General features: G+C 36.2%; 1 protein-coding gene across 1 annotated transcript in view; it reads left to right on the forward strand.

The window, feature by feature from the left end:
• The window catches only part of LOC150085602 (protein THEM6-like), a 64,489-nt gene that overhangs the window by 40,807 nt on the left and 1,185 nt on the right, over positions 1 to 22,497 (forward strand). The gene's annotated exons all lie outside the window — the stretch shown is intronic.

Consider the following 22,497-nt stretch of genomic DNA (forward strand, 5'->3'; position numbering starts at 1 on the left):
GTATGCCATAATTTAGGACTTGCAAGTTTAACTGTAAGAACAATTATAAAAAAATAAAGAATTAATTTTAGCAGCGGGAAAGATAGCTGTTCCACTGCAAGCAACTAGGGCTAGGCAGACTATTAGGATTGAAATGGAAAGACTTTATAACTAATTTTATTGAAGATAATATCCAATGCAGAATTCAGTTAAGTTAAATATTATAAAAGAAAAAGAGATTAGCCAATATGATGATCTGAAGAAAACTCACCTAAAAAAAAAAAAGTGGAACCATTTAAAACTGGTAAGGGCTGGTGGAATAGATTTAAAATCTAGGGAGAAGCCACAAGTGCAGATCAAGGAATGGAAACTTTCAAAAAAGAACTTGTTAAAATTATTGAAGAGGGGTATTATGTGTTATACTTCTCAACAAGTTTATAACATAGATGAAGCAGGACTTTTGTGGAAACAAATGCCTAAAAGAAGTTTCATATTGAAAGAAGAAAAAAAAACATGCCAGGTTTCAAAGCGGCGAAGGATCGGATGACTTTATTGTTGGGTGGTAATGCTGCAGGGGATTTAAAATTAATACCCCTTTTAGTTTATTTGGAAGAGGGCCAACCCAAAATCGACACATTTTTCATGATTAAATTTGTCAATTAAATTAAAATCAATTTAGATCAATTAAATTCATGATTTTAATTGGAATTTTAAGTTTAATTTTGTTACGTAAGTAGTTACCACATAATTATATATGTATGTAATGCAGAATATTTTATATGTACAAATATTTGAATATTAAATATTTTGACCGACATCTGTGCATCTTTTCACTACCGTTTATTATTGATTAGGAAATATCCTATGGCACCGACTGCAACCTACAAATACATATGTTAACTTATGGGAATGGGGCGCTCACTTAGTGCGGATTCACTTAGCGCTCTGTTTTTCCGGAACGAATTATCAGCATTAAGCGGGGGTCACTTGTAGTTCAACACAAAATAAGTTGTGTATGGTTTGATTATGAGCTTATGGTTTATTTCTTAATCCATAACCTTTAAGTGTAAAAGTTTTATAACATTATAGAATAGAACTTTTGCACTTAAAGGTAGCAGTATACTTATGCACAGTATACTGTGGAGTTTCCTGCTGACCCCATTTTGGGAAACCCTGTATAAAATCGACAAAATTATCTACACTACAGACAGTATTGGTCTGTTAATATGGTGCTGTGACTAGTTTGACCAGATTTTTGCAAATGAAAACTAAGATGAAACGAATTCTGGAGGTGAAAAATTCTGAACAAAGTGCCCTTGGGAGAATACATGCTAGGCTGATATAATTTTAACTGCTTTGCTTTCCTAGAATACTCCAATATTAGCATCACTAATATTATTTCATAAAATAGGGCACAAATAAATCTAATTTCATTTTTTATTCATTTAAAATACAAGTAAAGTTATCAATTAGTTTTTACTGTAGGAACACAGAAATTCCATTGGCATGCTGTAAGAGGATCGTGGAAAAAATGTATTGGCACAGTTTTGGGACTTTCTAGTATTGTTCTACTTGATTTCATTTTTTAAAGAATAGGGTCCATTTTTTAACGCTTTTGAGGAAAATGGGTACAAAAATTTGTGAGGAAAAGCTCTGCAGTGCTTCATTTTAATTCTTCATTGGCATACTTTTTCAGTAAAAAAGAATTGGTTGATTTTGAAACATCTGCAGTCAGGGTTGTGTTAACATAGAAGACTGGAAGCCACTGCATCCTGGTGCCAGCTCCCAGGGGTAGTAGAATAGTAGTATTACTGGGATGTAGTGAGGAAGGCAGCATTTTCCTGTTTGCATTCAATCTGGAGACTAGGCACCTACGAGGTGATCTGATTGAGGTGTATAAAGCCTTGAATGGTTTGAGCATGCTCAATGCGGATGGGATTCTTCCTGTTGCTCAGAATAATTGCCTGAGAGGGCATAAATTCAAATTGAGGAAAGATGGTTGAAGGATAGATGTGCAGAAGTTTGCCTTTAGCCAGCGGGTGGTTGATTTCTGTAACAAACTTCCATCTGTCGTTGTAGAAGTTGATAGCTTAAATAGATTCAAGGCAGAACTTGACAAACATTTGGAGCAAGTGGATTGGTGAAATAAGGGTGTGTTTTTTTTTTTTTTTTTTTTTGGCTGATGCTATATAAGCTTGCTTTCTTGCATCATGTGCCTTTGCTAATGCAAATCCCTTAGAAGGCTTGACATGGGCCTACCTGCAGTGCCATTTTATTTATGTTTTAGTATTAGTGTCAACAAAATGATTGGCATCAATCAAAAATAATAAATAAAATAAAGTAAAGTAACCAAGTCAGTAAACCTTCCTACACTTCATTTACCTATTTCTTTCAAGTATTTATCCATGGCTCCTTAAATTTAATTGAACTCCGCAAGAGTAGGTGGGAGTTTATTCCAATGGTCAATCTTTCTATGACTAATAGAAAATTGTCGTTTTCCCCCATTTGTGTTAAATGACTAAGTATAAATTTTCCATTGACATTTAGTTTACTCAGACATTTCAAGTTCTAAGTCACTGATGTGACTTAGACCTAAAACCCAACAATAACAACAAAATAAAACGTGATTTCAGTTATGAAACATTGTGATCAGTGTTTTGTTATTGAGAACAAAATTGCCTTTCTAAAATTACACATTTCTCAAGCAGTCTGCTTGATAAATCACTTACTATATATGCCAGTTTTAAGTTGACTCCTATTTTATGCCTTGAAAATTGTGCTTCACCATACATTTTCCATATAAATTGACTCTCTTTTTTACAGTAATTTTTTACATTGTAGTGTATTGCAGTGAACTTGGCATTAAGATTTGTTCATTTGTTATTTGGTTTTTAGGAGCATTAGCAACTAAGGCCATATTGCTCCGGGAATATGCGCTGGTCATTCCCTGACCTTTCCGCATCCTCCGTATTTGGTGGTGATGGGCTCAAACCCCAGTCTAATCAAGAAGCATGTGCTATGCACTGCTGCTCCTTCCCACCTGGCTACAGAGGCGCCATGGCATTAAGAACTACTGTGTATGTTTTAATTCAATTATTTTTGCTATATCTTTTAAAAATTTACATTGCAACATTTTATTACACTGCATAGCAAACTGTAAAGGAGGCTGTGAGCATATAGAGTACTTCCTATGTAGAAGGCCACGAAATCAAAGCCTACAATCATAGGTCATGATCTGACATTGTTCTTAATGATGCTATGTGGCCAAATGGTAGACTTTATTTATAACAGTTTCCCCTGGTTGCCTGTTTAGGACTGTATTGCAGTACTAAACAGATATACAGTATATTTGAGTAAAAATATATTTTAATAAATTGTATAAAATATATTAGCATTAATTAATTAATTAATGCTAATATATTTTAAGCTTGTATTTTTTGTGCTATGTAACTCGTTCATGGTGCGCGCGCGCGCACACACACACACACAATGATAAAGTGTCTGTCCCCTTGCAGACCACCACAGAACTGTCTTGTGGCCTAGGGACTGGATACATCACAGATTACCTGGCACTGTTCTATGTTGAGCTTGGCAAGAACTCTCAATACCTTCTAAACTGTAATAAATTGGAGTTCAGAGGAGATTGAAAACAAAATTGCGATTTAGACAAAATTTAATCTAAAAAAGATTAAAACAAGCAAAGTTAACATGTGCAGTATGTTAGCAAATTAGTAACAATTCATGATTTATAACAAAAAAAAAAAAAAAAAAAGCAAAAACTATGCATGAACTGAAAATATTTCATTTCTGTGCATTGCCCATTTATTTCTCCAAACAGCATGTGGCAATAAACTATATCTAGTGCCTTGCCTACAAGATTTGGTGTATGGATAACCTATATGATATATATGAAAAAAATAATAATTTCTAGATTTCTGTTGGTCTGATTTTAATGAAATTTGGGAAAGCTCAACAAATCATTCTAAAAAAGAGAAATATAAAATTTCATGACAATCCATCCACTGGGAGTCGAGTTATTGTGTGGAATAATAAGAAATAATAATTACAGGATATCATTTTAAATAATTTAAATTCTTAAAATTTTAATTTAAAATTTTAATAATTTAAATTATAATTTAGATTTCTGTTGGTCTGATTTTAATGAAATTTGGGAAAGCTCAACAAATCATTCTAAAAAAGAGAAATATAAAATTTCATGACAATCCATCCACTGGGAGTCGAGTTATTGTGTGGAATGACAAGAAATAATAATTACCGGATATCTACTCTGCCAGTTTTAGTGAGTTTTGGGATGGTTTGACAGCTATTTCTAAAAGGCCCAAATATAAAATTTCATGAAACCTCAATTCAGTTGAGTCAAGTTATGGACAGCGAAAGAAATAATAATTGCCAGATTTCTATTGGACCATTTTTAATGAAATTTGGGGTGGCCAGACAGATCTTTTTATAAGGCCCAAGTCCAAATTTAAAATTTTGTGAAAATCCATCCACTAGCAGCCAAATTATTATATGCAGACAGATGGATGGACACGATGAAGACAATATATACAGTATTACACATAAATGCTAACACACCTAAAAAATGATGGGTAATAACTTTATCATTGAAAAAAAAAAAGAAGCAATTTAGGTAAATTTTAAAGTGAAATTTGATTAACCTGGAAACTTGATTTTGATTTGTTATCTTGAAAATTTGCAAAAAATTTGGTACAAAATTTCTGCTACATAAATTCTACACACACTACTTTTACTAATGTGAAAAATGCATTCCTAGAAAAGCTTACATTAATTATTATAAAGTTAAGTCTAAATAAAAATATTTAATATAAACCTTACCTCTAGAGATGCTGCTGTAAAATGATTAATTTAATTCCCTATCCCACTGGTTCTTAACCTTCAGTCGGCTGCAAACTCCCCAAATATGTCAGTGTGATTGATATAGATATGGGTTTAATTACCAATAGTTTTATCAATATTGTTTGAAATTTAAACTATGAATTGAAAAAATAATAATAATTAAAAAATTATTCGAATTTTAAATAATTTTGAAATATTAACTAATATATAAATCATTTTTAATTAATTACTTCAAAAGCTTAAATTTTGCACATTAGCACATGATGCAAGAAAGCAAGCTTATACAGCATCAGCCAAAAAAAAAAAAAAAACCATTCCCATTTCACTGATCTGTTCATTCCAAATGTTTGTCTAGTTTTGTCATGAATTTATTTAAGATATCAACTTCCACAACAACAGATGACAGTTTATTCCAGCAAACTTCCATCTGTTGTTGTGGAAGTTGATAATTGCATCCTATGAAATTCTCTATGAATTGCATCATGTTGTCACTCCAAGTTTTAACAACCAATTTTTTTTTCAGAGACAGTAAATTATAATACCAGTAATATATTTCTGAATTTTTAACAACTGCTTTTCTGCTGAACTGGTGTGGACCGGATGTATGACTCCATTAAATTGACATCGTATTTGGTGGTAGGTACTTGACAGTGATTACACATAGGTTGTTTACTTGACATTGAGGAGTACAGTTATCCACAAACAGCAAACGTTTTCAGTTCTTCTCACTCATCCTGCAATCTAAGTCTCTGATCCAATTTTTATACATTTGTGATATCATCCGTGCCTTTTGGTTTGCTCGATACCTAGTTGGTAATATCTTCAAACCTTTAAAGCATCAAGGCTTCTGGGATTTCCCTATGATTAAGAAGTTCAGTTTCATCAGCATTGAAGATGTCATTGTGGTCATATGTCAGCAAAACATTTTTTAAACAATTTTCCTTCTATTACTTTGTAGCATCAGTGTCCATTGCTGCACTTTCACCACACACTTTTTTTGAAAGACAATCCATGGCAAGTCTTAAATTTCTGGAACCACCATCTGAACTTATAAATTCTTTACTATCCATTCGATGTGCAAATGATTCAGCCTTAGTTTCTTTTAAAAAGCTAAGGCTGAATCGTTTGTGCATCGGATGGGAATTACCATCTATGGGAATGTTTTTTGCATGCATCATCATCATTAGCCATTCCAAAAGTACTTTTTCAAATTCCGGATACTTCACCTTTTGTGCTCGAATCCTACCCGGTGCAGCAGATTTCTCTAAACTTTCAATCTTTTTTTCAACCTTCTTTCAGAATAGTGAACAGGGTACTCTTAGGAATGCCAAACCCTTTGATGATACCAGTCTTAGAATGCACACCAATATCTACATTTTGAAAAATCCTAATTTTATCTGCAATTGGCAAAGCTATCTGCTTTCTTGGATCCACAACAATAAACATACATTTTAACTAACGAAATTAACTTCTAGCCAATGTTCATTTCATTACCATATTGTGGGAAGTCTCAGCAAATGATTTCTCACAGTCAGGCTACAAGCTCGTCTATTATTTCAATATATTTGAAGCATTCTGTCATTTTTAAACACATATTGTAATAAAAAAGTATAAATTCAGATTAAGGGCTATACTAGATGAGTGCTTAAAGTGCCGGTGTCAGCTGACGATGTGAATGCCTCCAAAACAGCAAACTACATGTAGCATTCCTAACATAAGGTAATTTCAAAGAAGGGGCATTTCTACTGTTGCATTGGATTCCACCAGTGACTCACTTCTTATATTCTCAGTTTCAAGATGGGGCACCTCCGTAGCCAGGTGGGCAGGAGCAGCAGTGTGTAGCACACGCTTCTTGATTAGACCGGGGTTGCATTTTGCAAAACTTCTTGCAAAACTTCTTGCATTTTTTAGTGTGTTTCCTTTGAAAACCGAGGGGAATTGGCAACACATTCAGGTTCATTTCTTCATGTAGTATCCATACTATAGGACCGACCAACTTCTTCAGGACGATGTTGTTTATTGCATTTTTGACATTGAAGCATATCCAAAAGTCTCTTAAAGTGGGCTTTTCTACATCAGTTGCTACTAAGCATTTAGTGAATGATCATTTGATAGCAGTTATCTTTGGATTTCGCGATTGATTTTGAATTGTGGAAAAGGAGATGGGCTTCTTCATTTCATTTCCACCATCCCATCTGTTTTCATATCATCAGTTGTTTTTTACCTCTTGTTATCTGCAATGCCTTCTGTGCAAAGTTGTTCTTTCTGAGGTTACTCTTTACTACAGCACAGAAATGATGGCAGAGCCATTCATGGAACAAGACCCCGCCAACCAACCCAAGCATTCTTATTTGACTTCCAGACTACAGGAAGCTAAAGTTATTCAAAGCTTTTGAATCCTTGTAGTAAATAGTAAACAAATGTCAGTTTCAACTTGAAATCCCAAGCAGTGATGCCTCCCAGAACAATTTGATTTATTCTTAAGTGTCTTATGACCTAGAAAGCTTTTCATTGTGATGAAAATAATGGTGGGCATCTTCCATTCCAGTCTCATGTTCAAGACTTATTTAGGATTATATTTAAGTTTCTCAAACAGCTCTCTGCTGATTGCTAACAGCACTCACTGACCCACAACCAAATGGCAAATAATGACAAAAAAAAAAAAAAAAAAGTTGCCAGTCTTGTTGCATTTAAAAAAAAAACTTTGTCTGTACACCCTATATACATCTAATTTTATCACACTTTTCTCACCTCCACTAGGTACCTATCTAGCTGTCCCTTAAATTTCACTAGACTGCCAGCCTCAATCACTTAGGAATGCAGTTTATTCCTGTGGTCCACATGCTGGTCAAATGTAAACTTACTGAGGCCCACCATATTGGATTTTCCCCAATATTTTGTATTTGTGTTGTTTCTGGTAGACTGATGCTGCTTATTCTTTTATCCATGATGGATAAAAGAATATTGGTGTTAAATAGTGGATGATGGATAATGAGAAACAACAAATAGAGAAGTTTACAAATATCAAAGGGCCCACTGTACTTGCAAATATATCCTTGTCTGAAGAGAAGCACTACAAGAATCAGTTCCCTCTGCTGATGGCTGCCATTAAACTATTAGTCTCTGTATTCCTCCTCTCCCCCCCCTCCAAGTACAACCAAACTAGCAGTTTCTGACCCACCTAATACTGCCTTGATAGCGTCAGCAAATATTCTTGCACCCTTTCTACTTAAGTGTATTTCATCCCTGTAAAAACAGTCCCTCCTGTTAACAAGTGCAGAATGAGCTGAGAAAAATTCTACCCCATGAACCTTGCACAGTCTCTCCAGAGCCTACTTTATTGACAAGGTTTTCATCATGTATTCTCTCTTATAATGCCTGGGTAAATTTCAGACATTTCAAATTTGGCTCTAACTTGCAGCCTTTTCTTAACATTGCATTGAGGGGCTAATTCATGTGGCACCAGCATCTTTTCCCTTTGGTGAATCTGCTAAGCTACCTGATGCATGAGAGTTGATTCTTTTAAGTTTACATCTTCTCTACCTCATGCATTAAGCATTTATTAAGAAGTTAAGGGTAGAAGGTATGCAGTACACCAGGACTCATTGTAGGAAATAATACCTTCTGTCCTTAATTACTGTTGGAGAATGTTATCAGAATTTTTTCCACTGTCTCTGAGAAAGTTAACAATTCAAAATGGCCAGAAACTCAATAAGTTAGCATTAGCATTAGCATTAGTAGAGGCATTTGATGCAAGAAAGCAAGCTTATGCAGCATCAGCCAAAAAAAAAAAAAAAAAAAAAAAGTAACATAAATAGATAAAAATAACCACTTCCACTTCACCCCTCTGTTCGTTCGAAATACCTGTCCAGCTGAGCCTTAAACTTATTTAGGCTATCAACTTCCACGACAAGGGATGGAAGTCTGTTCCACCCACCAACCACCCGCTGGCTAAAGGCAAATTTCCGCACATCTATCCTACATCTGTCTTTCCTCAATTTGAATTTATGCCCTCTCAGGTGATTTTTCTGAGCTAGAGGAAGAATCCCATCAGCATTGAGCATGCTCAAACCATTCAAGGCTTTGTACACCTCTATCAGATCACCCCGCTGGTGCCTAGTTTCCAGACACTGTAATTTGCAAAACTTAAGCCTTTCTTCGTAAGAGAACCCCTTTGTCCCATTCACCAATCTAGTTGCCCTTCTCTGTACTCGTTCCAGCAGCTCTACATCCTTCCTGAAATGAGGCCTCCAGGCCTGTATACAGTACTCTAGGTGTGGCCTGACCATTGCCTTATACAAGGGAATAATCACCTCCTTATCCCTGCTAGAAAAATTCCTATATATCATTGACAATACACCATGAGCTACTCTTGCAGCTCGTCTGCACTGCTCAGAGAACTTCATATCTGCCTGCACCACCACCCCCAGGTCCCTTTCATTCTCTACCACTGTCAGTGTAGTACCACAGAGTTGATACGTTGCTCTGGGGTTGCTGTTTCCCATATGTAGTACTTTACATTTGTCAATGTTAAACTTCATTTGCCACCTCGAAGCCCATCTGCTCAACCTTTCCAAATCCTGTTGCAGCAGCATAGTGTCAGTAGTGTCCTTGACAACCCTGCCAACCTTCGTATCGTCTGCAAACTTGGACATTAAGCCTGATATACCATCATCAATATCATTTATAAATACAGAAAACAATAAAGGCCCCAATACTGAACCCTGAGGGACTCCACTAATAACATTAGTCCACGATGAGCAGTGTCCATTGATTACCACTCTCTGTCTTCTCCCCCTCAACCACCCCTTTATCCATAGCAGCAACTTGCCTCCAATGCCACACTGCTCCAATTTGTGCAGCAGTCTTCCATGTGCAACAGTATCAAAAGCCTTTCTAAGATCCAAGTATATAATATCAAAGTTATTCCCTGCATCCAGTTCTTTTGTGACTGCATCATAGTATCCAATCAAATTGGTCAGGCAAGACTTCCCCTTAACAAAACCATGCTGTGTCCTAGCTATAACTGAAGTCTTGTCTAGATGATCCTGCAGTGCTTCTTTCACCAGTGCCTCCATTAATTTTCCGGGAACAGAAGTTAAACTCACAGGTCTATAATTACTTGTGTCAGCCTTTGATCCCCCTTTGTGAATTGGGGTCACATTTGCACATCTCCAGTCAATGGGTACCTCCCCTGAGTCCAAGGAAGCTCTCATAATTATGGCTAAGGGTTTGCTTACCTCCTTTGCTGCCTCCTTTAATATAACTGGATAGATCCCATCCACCCCAGGTGCCTTTCTTGTGTTTATCTTCAACAATTTCTCCTCCACTTTGCTCTCAGTTATTACAAGATTCTCTAGCTTACTGCTAGAGTTGAATACACCTCTGGCATTCCCCTCGCTGAATAACTCCTCATGTGTGAATGTCGATGCAAAATATTCATTTAGTTTGTTAGCTACCCGAGCAGGGTCATCAACAGTTGACCCATCGATCTCAAGTGGACCAATCTGATTCATCCCCTTCCTTCTAGAGCTTACATAAGTAAAGAACTCTTTGCTGTTTTTCTTCGCATCCCTTGCCAAGGATCTCTCGTAATCTGCCTTCGCCTGCCTAACCTCCTTTGTAACTTGGTTACAGATCAACTTGTATCTATCATAGGCGTCCGTGTCACGTGTTAATTTGTATGTATCCCATGCATTTTTCTTCTCTGCCATATGCCTCATTAGTTCATCTGACAACCATTTAGGCCTAAACCTTGAACAATATTTCTTAGTTGGTATGTAAAGCCTAGTAGCTTCCACGATAAGTTCTTTGAATGCTTCCCATTTTGAATTTGCTGTTGGCAATATCATCAGTTGATCCCACTGTATAGAATTTAAATACTGTCTCAGTCCATTGTAGTCGCCTTTACGAAAGCAATACCCCTTCCCTTTACCCCTAATGGTAGTTACCTCTTTGAGTAACTCCCACTTCAGCACACTGTGATCACTGCCACCAAGTGGTTCATTTATCTGCAGATTCTTAATGCATGAAGAATCACTACTGATAATCAAATCAAGAGTATTACTCCCTCTAGTTGCCTCCCGAACATGCTGATGTAGAAAACAATCATCCAATAAATCCACAAAAGCCTTGCTACTGTGTGAGTGACCAGCCCCCAAATTCCAGTCAATATCTGGGAAATTAAAATCCCCCATTATAAGACTCTCTGATTTACTGGCCCACTCTATTTCTCCGAACAGTTTCTTATTATACTCATCAGAGTCATTAGGCCTATAGCACACTCCTACTCTCAATTTTGATCTCCCAATGCTTATGTCACACCAAACTGACTCGACACTGCACTGTCCAGCGATGTCGACTGGCTTCACTTCCTTGGATTTTATGTGTTTCTTAATTAATAGCATAACCCCTCCTCCCTTCCTATCCTGTCTATCCTTTCTGTACACATTGTACTCCCCAAATTCCAGTTCTGCATTTCTTATATCTGTGTGACACCACGTCTCTGAAATCCCCACAATATCTGCCTTTGATGTTTTGAGCAATACCTCAAATTCATCAAATTTATTTACTAAACTCCTAGCATTGGTGTACACACAAGTATACATGCACCTGTTCTTTTTCTTAGCTACCCTAACACAACCCATGTGTTTACTTGTACCCCAATGATTCCCAGCAGTCTCTGAAATATCCTGCATCTTATTTTCCAGGCTGCGGCTCATTCCAATAGAAGCAGTGCAAGAATCACTTTCACCTCTGCCAGTGGCTACTGTTAATCTATTAGTCCTTGTATCCCCCCAATCTAGCAGTTTTCCGACCCACCTAACATTGCCTCGATAGCATCAGCAAACATTCTTGCACCCTTTCTATTTAAGTGTATCCCATCCCTGTAGAAGCAGTCTCTCCTGTTAACAAGTACAGACCAGGCTGAAAAAAATTCTACCCCTTGAGCCCTGCACAATCTTTCCAGGGCCGAATTGATTGACAGGGCTCTCATCATATACTCCCTCCTATCGTGTCTGGGCAGAATTGCGGGTAAATTTCAGACATTTCAAATTTGGCTCTAACTTGCAGCCTTTTCTTAACATTGCATTGAGGGGCTAATTCATGTGGCACCAGCATCTTTTCCCTTTGGTGAATCTGCTAAGCTACCTGATGCATGAGAGTTGATTCTTTTAAGTTTACATCTTCTCTACCTCATGCATTAAGCATTTATTAAGAAGTTAAGGGTAGAAGGTATGCAGTACACCAGGACTCATTGTAGGAAATAATACCTTCTGTCCTTAATTACTGTTGGAGAATGTTATCAGAATTTTTTCCACTGTCTCTGAGAAAGTTAACAATTCAAAATGGCCAGAAACTCAATAAGTTACATAAAGATAAGTCGACATGGAAGGAATTGAGACAGTTCATACAATCGGCCAAGCATGATGAAAGTAGTAATTAAGCCTCAGCTTAATTGCAGGTCTTTGTTGGAAGGTCTTCAGTTGGCAGAGACACTGATAAAAGATTTGAGATAAATCCGTATGTGGAGATGAGTCTATAATTCAAATTACAGCTTGTGAAGAATTTCTATGTGTAAATCTAATTCTACTAGAAGAATCTGTGAGTGCAATCATCCAGCATTACCAGATTCTTTCAAAGCCTACTATTGTACACTAGCATGACTACACTGGTAATATCCCTAGTTGAATCCTCATTTGATGTTCCAGTATCATCATTATAAAGTGTATTTCTTTTCTTTACCTTATTTTTAATGATTTCTTGTTTTATCTTATGAATAATCATTCTTTTCCTAGTGTAGGTGTTATAAATTACTTTTATAAAATTGAATCTTGTGATTATTAGATTCATAACACATTTTTTAACATATATTGTTAATTAAATTTGGAAGGCAGTTTATTAAAGATCCATATTTGAATCGCCACCTACTTCTCAATTGACGAAAGGGCAAAACCATGCACATTTATTAATCCTTTTCCACCACGTTTCTGCCCCAATTATATACTTCCAGAGAAAAAATTTTTAAGGCCTCACTGGTTGCAAGAGCAACCAGACTTGACCTTGGAAATCACTGCATCATCATCAGGTAAATGTTCATAAAAAGGACTTCACAGATGGAAAGAGAAAGAATTCTGAAGGGTTAAGAAAATATTATGGATGAAGAAAAATTTCATAGTCACAGTAGTGTATCATTCATGTGATGTATGTATACACCTTTGAAAGCTCCAGTGTATTATTAGTACTGCATATTGGACTTAATTTTACGTATTTTTAAATATACATTTATTTATTTTAATAAACCATTCTTTCATTTGTTAGGCTGGTGCAGTGTGGCTTTTTTATGCATGACAGAAAAAATTTTCAAAGGCATTGATCTCTTAATTTATAGGGCTGCCACTGAAATTGTGTACAACCCTTATTTGTGATTTACTTATTATTCCCAGTGTACTTCTCATTTTGAGAAGCATGAATAAGTAATGGTTCTCTAAATGAGAAGCATATGGGAGCAATAAGTAAGTCACAAAGCAGGGTTGTACACAATTTTTAAATTTCCTTCAGCATGAAAAACTGATGATGTTATCAACCAATTGCAAATTCTAAATGGGAAACATTCAGGGAAGTAATCATAGAATCTACTAGCTTTTTAAACCAACTAAGAGATAGTGCCTCAGGTTTAGATCTAAATGAATATAAGACGAACTGATGAGACTAGTGGCAGAGAATAAAAATGCATGGGATGATTATGAATTAGCAGGGGACACAGAAATATACAGTAAATGCAAACTAATCTGTAATCAAGTCACTGGGGGAGGGAGGATTAAGAAGTTATGGCAGATATGAGAAGCCTTTGGCTAAGAATGCAAAGAGAAGTAGCAAAGAATTTTTGATTATGATATTAACACTTAGAAGGAAAGCAGTGAACTACATTAGCCCACTAAATATGAATGACATGACTACTGATGATCTGTTTCAGGTTCCTGACAAATTGAATAAACATTTTGCATCTACATTGGCCTGTGAAGTTTAAATTTTCTGTTTATACTCCGGCACAACAACCAAGTCAGTAGAGTTTACAATAAATCATCAATACAAATATTTATCGTATTTAGTAGTCACGGGCTTGAACCCTGGTCCACTCAAGGAATGCTTGCTATGCACTCTCGCTCCTGACCACTTGGCTCATTTTTAGGGATGGGAATACCAAAAATACAAGTTATAACTGAAAAGAAAGTGGAAGAGAAATTGTTTAAGTTAAAAGTAAATAAGGCACCTGAGGCTGATTGGATCTATCTAATTATATTAAAAGAAGCAGAAAAAGATGAAAGCAAACCCTTAGCCATGAAGGTAGGGATTCTTTGTCAATGACATAAAGGAATTTTGCCAGAATAATAAGGAGGTAATTATTCCACTCTATAAGGCATTGGGAGGCTACATCTTGAGTATTGCTTACAGATCTGGAAGCCTCATTTTAGGAGGGATATGGATATGTTGGAAAAGATGCGAAGACCAATGAGATTAGTGAGGGGAATAAAAAGTTACACTTACCAAGAAAGACTTCAGTTCTGTATATTGCAGCATTTGGAAATTGAGAACTTGCTTGTAGATCTAACTGAGGTGTTTAATGCCTTGAATGGAGTAAACTAAGTGTTGATTGCATCCATACTCAAGCTCAGATGCAAATTTACACACACAAATTTAATATGTGTGTGTAAATTTTCTTTCAGCCAGAGGGCAGTTGACTGTTGGAAGAAATTTCCATCTAGTGTTGTGGAAGTGGGTAGTTTGAATAAGTTTAAGGAAGAATCAGACAAATTATATTATTGGAGTGGATGGATAGATGTATAAGCTGGCTTCCTTGAATCATTTACCAGCTTAATAAATATAAATGAATATAAATATAAATATAAATGCAGCTTAATAAATATAAATGAATGACCATGTGTTTTTAATCACCAGGTAGCAGAACATTCCATGGTGGTATAAGTACAGTGTGTGGTGTTCACATCAATCAGTTTTGCATAGTGATGTACAATCACCATATAAAACTGATGTAAACTACGTGATGAAAATGGTGAATGTAGATTTCACCCATAACCATCATTCAAGAAAGGAAGTCATTCAGAAAAGCTTAGGGTCAAAGGTCGCGTTCAATTCTCTCTTTGAATCTTTTGAAAAAATGACACTAGTGAAGAGATCCATCGGGTAGAAATTTTACACATGTACAAATGGTTTTGAATGATGTTTTTCACAGAAATATTCGGATGGCCTCATCACTCAATATGCATGCATAGTACATAGTCTAGTATTAGTAGTAATGGCAAATGATGCAAGAAAGCAAATTATGTAGCATCAGCCAAAAAAAAAAAAAACCTACACAGTTCACCCATCTGTACCCTCCAAAAATTTGTCCAGATCATCTTTGATTTTATTCAACCTATCTACTTCCACAACAGATGGTAGCCTGTTCCAACAATCAGCCACTTGCTGGCCGAAGGCAAAATTCTGCACATCTATCCTACAACCATTTTTCCTCAACTTGAATTTGTTCCTTCGTGTGTGTACAAGTGGAAGAATGCCATTAAAATTCAACTTCCTCAATCCATTCAAGACTTTAAACATCTCAATGAAATCTCTCTGCAGGTGCCTAGTCTAGAGACACTGCAATTTGCAGAACTAAAGCCTTTCTAGCTAAGAGCACCCTTTTGCCGACCAGGCTAGCCAGGTGGGTAAAGTGCCTGCTTGGCAACCCAAAGATTGCAGGTTCAAATCCCACCCCAGGCTTGGATCAGAGTAGAAAATGCAAAAACTTTGGGAGGTGCATTATGGCCACAGAAGCCGATGCATCAACAACTAACAAAAAAAAGAGAAAAAGAAGGTACCCTTTTGTTCCCTTCACCAGTCTGGTTGCCGATCTCTGCACCCATTCCAGCAGATATACATCCTTCATAGATTGAAGCCTCCAGACCTGTATACAGTACTCAAGGTGTGGCCTAACCATGGCCTTATACAAAGGATAATTACCTCCTTATTATTGATAGAAAGGTTTCTGTATATCTTTAACAAAACCCTGTGAGCTGTCCTTCCAGCATGTTTGTACTGCTCAGAGAATTTCATGTTTCACTGCACAATTACTGCCAGGTCTTTCATTCTCCACCACCCTGAGTATAGTACCACATGGTTGATAAGTTACTCTGGGGTTGCTGTTAACCCATATGCAGTACCTTGCATTTGTCAAAGTTAAATTTCAATTGCTATTTCTCAACTCATCAACTCAATTTTCCAGTGACTTTTTGCAGTAGCTCACTCTGATCAGTGTCGTTAAGCACCCTGTCAACCTTTGTATCATCTGCAAACTTTGACATTAAAACCTATATGCCTTGATCAATATCATTGATAAATATTGAAAACAACTATGGACCCAGCACTGAACCCTGGAGAAATCCACTAATAACATTAGTCCACGAAGACCAGTACCCATTGATAACTACTCTTTGTATTCTTCCACTTAACAACCCCTTTATCCATAGCAGTAACTTGCCCTTAATGCCACATTGCTCCAGTTTGTACAGTAGTCTTTTATGTGCAACGGTATTAAAAGACCTCCAGAAATCCAAGTATACAATATCAAAATTATTTTTTGCATCTAGTTCCTTGGTCACTGCATCATAGTAACCTATCAGATTAGTTAGACAAGACTGCCCCTTAACAAATCCGTACTGTAGTATGACTGCAGCAAAATTGCATGCCTGTTTAGATGATCCTCCATTACTTTTTGAACCAGTGATTCCATTATTTTCCCTTGAACAGACATTTAGCTAACAGGTCTGTAATTACTCACAACTCATTTTGATCTCCCATTAAGAATTAAGGATTCTCTTGCACATCTCCAGTTCACAGGAGTCTCCCCCCTGAATCCAAGGATGCCCTCATAATTATGGATATATGTTTGTTTACCTCCTTTGCTTCCTTCCTTAATACATTTGGATAGATGCCCTTTTTATGTCCATCAATAATTTTTTCTCCACTTTCCTTTCTATTATCACAAAGTCATTTAGCTCCTCATTAGAGTTTGATAAACTTCTGGCATCCTCTTCTGTAAAGAATTTCTCATGTGTGAATGTAGATGCAAAATACCTATTCAATTTGTCCACAATCGGCAAGGTCATCATTACATCAAGTGGGCCAATGTGATTCAGTCCCTATCATTCTATTGTTAATATAAGCATAGAAGTGTTTGCTGTTTTTCTTTGCCACGGGCTTCTCATAATCTGCCTTAGCTTGACTAACTGCTTTTGTGACTTCATTACAGACTAATTTATATCTACCATAGGCTGCTGTATCACATGATAATTTATATGCATCCCATGCACTTTATTTCTCTGCCCTGTATCTCAATAGTTCATCTGAAATCCATTTAGATCTAGGGGCATTACAGCCATAGTAGCTTATGAGCCGTCAAACCCCCATAACAACAACACAACAGCATTAAGTTCTAAACCTTGAAAAGTATTTCTTTGATTATTTCCCAGAATACCTTCCACCTGAATTTGCTGTTGGTAACATAATCAGTTGGTCCCACTACACTGAATTTAAAAACTGTCTGAGACTACTGTAATCTCCATTACAAAAGCCTTTCCCTTTACCCTTGACAATAGTTATGCCATTAATTAAATTCCACACTAGCATTAGTAGAGGCATATGATGCAAGAAAGCAAGCTTATATAGCATCAGCCAAAAAAAACCAATTACACACATCCATTCCCTCTAAACATTTGTCCAGTTCCTTCTTGAATTTATTTAAGCTGTCAACAACAATTTAAGCTGTTAAAATAAATTTATTAAAATAAATAAATGATATATACATAAGATAAAACAGATATAAAATAAGATAAAAGCGTTAAAATAGAATAAGATAAAAGCATTAAAATACATAGAAGCTTTTGAGGTGAAATGCCTTTTTATCAGCTGATGAAGAGGCACTTTTTCATTTTCTACCACATTAAGGTTTTCTATCACATTAAGGTTTTTCTACCACAGTTGGTACGTTACTCTGTGGTTACTTCTACTCATATGCTATGCATTACTTTGGATTTGTCAATGTTAAACTTCAGTTGCCACTTCTCAGCCCATCTGCCCAACTTTTAGATCCTGTTGCAGTAGCACACTGCTATTACTATCATTAACAACCCTGCCAACCTTTGTATCATCTGCAAACTTCAACATTACACCTGATATACCTCAATCGATATCATTGATAAATATACAAAACAACAGTGGGCCCAACGCTGAACCCTGCAGGACTCCACTAATAACATTAGTCCACGAAGAACAGCATCCATTCAATACTACTCTCTCTCTTCTCCCACTCAGCCACCCATTTATCCATTGTAGAAACTTGCCCTTAATACCATAGTGCTCCAATTTGTACAGTAATCATCCATGCGCAACAGTGTCAAAAGCTTAACTGAAATCCAAATATACAATATCAAAATTATTTTTTGCATCCAGTTCCTTTGTAACCACATCATAGTATCCAATTAAATTTGTCAGACAAGACTTTCCCTTAACAAACCCATGCTGTGTCTGAAATATTACTGCAGTCTTGTGATCCTGCAATGCATCTTTAACCAGTGACTTCATTATTTTCCCCTGAACAGAAGTTAAACTAACTGGTGTTTAATTACTCGTGTCACCCTTAGATCCCCCCCCCCCCCTTGTGAATTGGGGATACATTTGCACACCTCCAGTCCATGGGGACTTCCCCTGAGTCCAAGGATGCACTCATAATTATGGTTAAGGGTTTGCTTACTACCTTTGCTGCCTCCTTTAATATAACTGGATAGATCCCATCCACCCCGGTGCCTTTCTTATGTTTAACTTCAACAATTTCTCCTCCACTTTGCTCACAGTTATTACAAAATCATTAAGTACACTGTTACAGTTTGATAAATTTCTGACATTCTCCTCCCTTAATAAATTCTCACATGTGAATAGATGCAAAATACTCATTCAGATTGTTAGCTATCTGAGCAGGATCATCAACACTCAAACCATCGATATCAAGTGGACCAATCTGATTCATCTCCTTCCTTCCTTCCTTCTAGAGTTTTTATATAACTAAAGAAGTTCTTGCTGTTTTTCTTAGCATCCTTTGCCAAAGATTTCTCATAATCTGCCTTCGCTTGCCTAACTTCCTTTGTGACTTGATTACTGACTAGCTTATATCTACCATAGGCTTCTTTTTCGCCTGATAATTTATATGCATCCTATTCATTTTTCTTCTCTGCCACAAGTCTCATTAGTTCAGCTGACATCCATTTAGGCCTAAACCTTGAACAGTATTTCTTAATCGGTATGAAAAGCCTAGTAACTTCCACAATTACTTTCTTGAATGCTTCCCATTTAGAATTTGCTGTTGGTAACATCATCTGTTGGTCCCATTGTGCAGAATTTAAAAATTGTCTGACACCATTGTAGTCACCTTTACAAAAGCAAAAACCCTTCCCTTTACCCCTGATGGTAGTTACGCCTTTAAGTAAATCCCACATCAGTACCCTGTGATCACTACCACCTAGTGGTTCCTTTATGTGCAAATTCTTAATGCATGAATAATCACTGCTGATAATCAGATCGAGAGTATTACTCTCTATGGTTGCCTCTCTAATGTGTTGCTGTAGAAAACAATCATCCAGTAAATCCACAAAAGTCTTGCTAGTGTGCGAGTGACCAATTCACAAATTCCAGTCAACATCTGGAAAGTTAAAATCCCCCATTATGAGACATTCTGATTTGCTGGCCCATTCTGTTTCTTTGTATAGCTCTCTGATATATTCATCACAGTCATTATGCCTATAACACAGTCCTACTAACAATTTTGTTTTCCCTGTTTATCACACTAAACTGGCTCAGCTTTGCACTTGTCACCCACGTCAACTGGGATGCACTACCTTAGATTTAATATACTTCTTAACTAAGAACATAACCCCTTCACCTCTCAATCCGTGTCTGCCCTTTCTGTATACATTGTATTCCCCATATTCAAGTTCAGCATCACTTATGTATGAGTGACACGCCATGTTTGTAGTATTCCTATAATGTCTGCATTTGATGATGTAATCAGTACTTCAAATTCATCATACAGTAGAATTTCGATTGTCCATCACCCTTTTTACTCTCAGTCTGTGTTAACTGCCACTTAACCTCCGTAATGCATTGTGATATTGGCACCATGTGTCACTCAGTCTTTGTATACAACTCGCTGTATATGGTTGAATTTACCTTTTCTTTCACATTTTAATAATTTTTATTTAGTAAACCCATTGAAATGACAGAGAAACGTAAACGTAGTGTTTAGATTATTACAAAAAATTGAAATAATCAATCGTCTAAGAAAAGGTGAAAGTGCTACAAGTATAGCATTGGTTTATGGAATAGGAAGAACAACAGTAAATGATATAAAGCATGATGCAGACAAAATTGAAAACCACATGTTGAAAATGGAAACCACTGATGTTTGTTGTTAAAAGTCATAAAACAATGAAGCTTGCTAAAAAAATGAACAGTTGGATACTACAGTGTTTCAATGGTTTGTTGAAAAACGTAGCCAAGGAATTCCATTGTTGGGACCTAATCGAAAGGGCCATTGAAATCAATAAAAAACTAGGCGGAGATCCTTCATTCAAGGCTAGCATTGGATGGTTGGACAAATTTAAGTTTTGCCATGGTATTCGGCAGTTGTTGATCCAGGGTAAGAAGCTAAGTGCAGATACCCCAGCAATTTCTGTTTATCGCTATTCGCTATTATTCTAGAGTAATAGCGTAAATCCACACAGAAACTTCATTCCATATTAAACAATAATTTCATACTTCTCTCTTCGCCCATAAGAATGCATGACGTAGTATATAGTATCTCATGTGGAAATTGTGATTCCTCGTATGTGGGATCAACAAGGTGTCTTTTGGACATGCATCTGAAACAACATGCTGCAGTAAGGGCAATACATGCCATGCCATGCCATCAGAGCTATCATTCCATGCCATAAACGAAGATCACATTTTCCTGTTCAGTGAAGCTAAGGTTTTAAATATACAACACAATTGCACAAAGCTTTTAATTGTGGAAACCTTAGAAATGAGAATACAAAATAACTCAATTAACATACGACGCCCGTTTCTCTTCTCGGATTCGTATACTTTCATGCACATACGTATTAACAAGTAATCTCCCATTAATATTCCGTCCTGTGAACACAACGAAAGTCAAAAAGTTTAGTCCCCTTAAGGAAGGAAGTTTTTTATAAAATCGTTTTCATCGTAATTTATTTATTTATTTTCATCATCAAAGTTTTAGTATATTTCATGATATTTTTAGCGGCATTTATTTTCAATTTCTGACATAATGTCTTCAGTCACTCAAGGTTTCGTGGCGAATTGGATAGGTCTGGGATTGGGTTGGGGCGTTTGACTGTGATCCCAAGGGTATCTGATCATCCATAGACTAAGATTGAACACATTTAATTGAATTTTAACAAAGTTTTATGTATTTTAAATTATTTTCAAATCGTGTTTAAATAAGTCGCTTTAGGAAAGTTGTTAATAGAAGTCACCCTATGTAGAGATATTGAGGTAATTCTTTTGTAATTTTTAAATTTTATTAAAACATAGGATATATTGGGCCTTTGTTGCCCTTAGATTTATAGTAAAATATTTTATATAAAAATGTCAGTACAATATATTGTGAGTCAGAAACCTAAACCCTTTCCCATATGCCTTTGGCATGCCATTTGCAAGCAGCTTCAGAAACACAATCTGCATAAATGACCTATTGTCTAATAATTATTAATACAGAATATAGCATATTTATCTGGAACTAAGTTTCTCCTCCCATCCCAAACACTCCTGTTCAGTTTTGAAAATGGTGGATTACTCATATATTACTGCTATACATATGCACATCAGAGATGTACATATTACATACTTAATATGTTAATTGACTAGTCATGCATCTAATTGGTAATGATAAATATCAACATAATTTTATTATCAATAACTGATCCAAAATATGGAACAGTTAACCTAGAGGCAGGGACTTTGACACTCCCCCCCCCACGCAATTTCAGCAATGCCATGCTCTTTGTCTTATTTGGTCCACAAGTTAAAACTCTCAATACCTTACAACAAAAGTGTTTTCTTTGATTTCCCCATTGATAATTCCAGAAATCTCTGTTAATTATTGCACAAACAGGAAGAATGCAGAATAAAATTAAGCCTATTCTTGATAATTATGTGTGCTTGTTGAAAAGCAAGAATTTAAAATTAGAAGCATCTTTGCATACAATTATTGAAGTTGTCTGTCTTTACATTTTATGGCAGTTCCTCTAATTGTTCACTCTCTCTGGCTTCATGTTATTGAAGAGTCTGGCTGGTATACAGTTATTGAAGCACGCAGGTTTTTTTAAATTTAATTTTCACTTGCCCAATAGCAGAGATAACTCCCAAATAAGGAAGGTGATGTAAAAACATGTCTAAACTATATAGGAGGTTTTATTTTTTTTTAAAAAAATGCATATTTTTAATATAAATATGATAGAAACGTGCTTAAATGGGCCACCTTGCTCACACATAATTTGTGTGAGC

The sequence above is a fragment of the Mastigoproctus giganteus genome, chromosome 5, assembly GCF_048544385.1.
Source record: "Mastigoproctus giganteus isolate SK-2022 chromosome 5, ASM4854438v1, whole genome shotgun sequence".
In the NCBI taxonomy this organism is placed as follows: domain Eukaryota; kingdom Metazoa; phylum Arthropoda; class Arachnida; order Uropygi; family Thelyphonidae; genus Mastigoproctus; species Mastigoproctus giganteus.